We start from the raw sequence: 3154 nt of genomic DNA, 5'->3' as shown, positions 1-3154 counted from the left end.
TGAGCTACAGCGCCACTTCCGGTTTTCTAGTGGTTTATTGGAGATAGGAGTCTCACGGTCTCTCCTGCCCGGGCTGGCTTTGAACCACGATCCTCAAATCTCAGCCTCCTGAGTAGCTAGGATTACAGGCGTGAGCCACCAGCGCCCGGCTTAAGAACTTATTCTACATATAAAAATTTCTATATAACTAGTAAAATAACTAATAAAAATAATGTAAGCTGGATGGGGGGAGGAGAGGAGAATGGGAAGGGATGGGAAGGGGAAACAAAGAGGAGGCAACAATGCTTGATAAGAAATGTACTCGTTATCTTGCCCATGTAATTATAACTCCTCTGTACAGTATTCTCACAATAAAAAAAAATAAAAGAAAGAAAGAAAAAAAAGAAAAATATAATGTAAGCTAATTTAAAAAACTGCAACAGAAAATTTCCCATTTTCTTTTTTCTTGACATAGGGCTTGAACTCTGGGCCTGGGCGTTGTCCCTGAGCTCTTCAACTCAAGGCAAGTGCTCTACCATGTAAGCCGTAGAGCCACTTTGGGTTTTCTAGTGGTTAATTGGAGATAAGAGTCTCATAGACTTTCCTGCCCGAGCTGGCTTTGAACTGCAATCTTCAGATCTCAGCCTCCTGAGGAGCTAGGATTACAGGCTTGAGCTACCAGTCCCCGGCTTAAATTTTCCATTTTCTGAATCTGATTTTTAAAATTATAGGCAGACCATATTGCAGCTCAACAAATTAAGTGTTTTATTTCTTTGGTATAATTAGAGTAGATGCTTGCATTCATGCTTTAGCGTCTGTTTCTAAGCTACTCTCTTAAAGCAATCTTAAGGAGATTACCACCACTCACTTCTACTGGACAGGGACATGTTAATCCTATGAGGGAAGCCCGCAGCCCCTTTCACCTAGCTACTCTCAATCACAGACCTTCATTCTGTTGTTCCTTGTTCTTATTTAATAGTCTATCCTTCCCTGGACTCCTTGGCCAGAAACCCTATTTTCAGTCATTCTAATTTCACTGCCAATCTGAGCCATGGCTTTCCCATAAATACAAGGAATTTCCCCCACACCTGCACTGCAGTCAGAAACATGCAAGTCTTATCGCCTCCCAAATCCACACAGGTCTCCGTGTAGGTGTCCTCTCCAGCAAGGCTTGGCCAATAGCGGATGGATCCCTCTCTGGTGGCAACCATAACAGCCACAGCCTGAAAACAAAACCACAGCCCAGTCAGTAACCACATAAAAGAAGGCTTTACTACCTGGGAGTCTGACAACAGGTGATATTAGACACAAGAACTGTTTCAAAACTGGTAAAAATAGTCTAATTGGGTAATTGACTTTCCCTCCTTTGCATGGTTCTATGAATTTTAACATGTGGAGTGTAATTAACCACATACCATAAGGGTATTGAACAGTCCCGCCATCCCCAATCCCCTTAGTGCTGTCCCTTGCAATCATGCTCTGACACACCTTAACCCTAGCAATCCACTGCCCACAGCTGTAGCCCTCTCTGAGGACACAGAACAGTGAGATCACACAGAGGAGCACAGCAGTCAGACTTTGCTCCTTAGCCGAGCTGAGACTCATCCAGGCAGCTGTAGCATCTGAGGTCCATTTCATTTTGCTGTTGGTGTCACCCATCCCTTGAGTGTAGCTTGCTAAAGATCTGTGTTAATTCCTAGCTTTGGTATCACCTTCATGTATAGTTTTGTGTGACTGAGGATCAAAATTTGAAGCCAAACCCAGCAGGAAAGCCTGTCAGACTCTTATCTCCAATTAAATACCAAAAGAGCCAAAGTGGAGCTGTGGCTCAAACAGCAGAGAACTAGTCTTGAGCACAAAAGTTCAGGGACATCGCCCAAGCACAGAGTTCAAGCCTAGGATCAACACAAAAAATTCCATTGTGGGTGTCAAATTTTCTTGGTCCATTCATCCACTGTAGGACATCTGGGCTCCTTCCATAGCTTGGTTACCATGAATAACGCAGCAAGGAATATAGATGTGCAAGTATATCCTCACCTATAATATTCTGGATGTTCAAAAGTGGTATGGCTGGGTCACAGGGTAGTTCTATGTTTTTTGGTTGTTTTTTTTTGCGGAATCTCCAAACTGTCTTTCAAAGTAGTTGCACTAGTTTATGCTCCCACCAGCAGTGTAATAAGGTTCTTTTTCCTGACATCCACACCAGCATTTATAACAATAAATGTATAATGATAAATTTGTATTCTTGATGATGGCCAATCTTACTAAGGTGAGATGGAATCTCCATGTTGTTCTCACTTGTATTTCCTTTAGAGATGCTGAACATTTCTTTTTGTGTTTACTGGCCATTCTTACTTCTTCTTCGACGACTGCATTTAACTCCTTTGCCCATTTATTATATTTGGTTTACTTCTTCTTTGAGAGTTTAGTTTCTTTTTTTTGTTTTGTTTTGTTTTTTATTTTTTTAATTTTTTTTAAATTTTTTTATTTTATTTTATTTGTGAAGATACTGTACAGAGGGGTTACAATTACATGGGGTGAGTTTAGTTTCTTGAGCTGGCTATTAGGCCATTGTCGGATGTATAGCAGGTAAAGATCTCCCATTCTTTAGGCTATCTTTTTAGCTTGGTAACGATGTACTTTGCTGTGCAGAAACTTTTTAGCTTGATGCAGACTCATTTGTCCATTCTCTCTCCAATCTGTTCCCCTGGAACTCTACTCAGGAAATCCCTGACTGTGATAACAACTTCTAAAGTTTTTCCTATTCATTACTGCAGTAGCTTAAAGGTTTCATGTCTTGGTTAGCTTTTAGACCACGTACCTGAACCGAATGTGTTTCACCTGAGGCTGCAGAGTAAGACAGGGCCACCAGGTCAGTGCTCAAGTGGAGATCACTAAGTGGCAGCTGAAGCTCCTTGCAAACCGACAACTGCAGAATCAATCAAACAGAAATTCTTTCACATTAATGCTTGGAAGGCCAAGATATTTCTTCCCCTCCACCATAAGCCATTCTTAGAGGCTCAGTTACCAGAAGTGGGCCTCAGGACCTGCAGCAGCTGAATTTCACAAGATAAACCATGCCTACCCAGGGCTGGGAAGGTGGCTCAGTGGTAGTGCGCTTGCCTTGCATGCCTAAGCCCCTGGGTTCGATTCCTCAGCACCACATAAGCAAAAA

General features: G+C 42.1%; 1 long non-coding RNA gene across 1 annotated transcript in view; it reads right to left on the bottom strand.

The window, feature by feature from the left end:
- Positions 1–2904, bottom strand: part of LOC106002041 — a 9804-nt gene extending 6900 nt beyond the window's left edge. The window contains exons 1-2 of the long non-coding RNA XR_001175889.1: positions 2801–2904; positions 1068–1202 (exon numbers count right to left, since the gene is read on the bottom strand). This is a non-coding gene — a long non-coding RNA (uncharacterized LOC106002041). The remainder of the gene's footprint in view (positions 1–1067; positions 1203–2800) is intronic.
- Between the last annotated feature and the right edge of the window lie 250 nt (positions 2905–3154).

This window comes from Dipodomys ordii, unplaced genomic scaffold (genome assembly GCF_000151885.1).
Source record: "Dipodomys ordii isolate 6190 unplaced genomic scaffold, Dord_2.0 Scaffold2305, whole genome shotgun sequence".
NCBI lineage: Eukaryota > Metazoa > Chordata > Mammalia > Rodentia > Heteromyidae > Dipodomys > Dipodomys ordii.
This window is presented reverse-complemented; position numbering and strand designations above follow the sequence as displayed.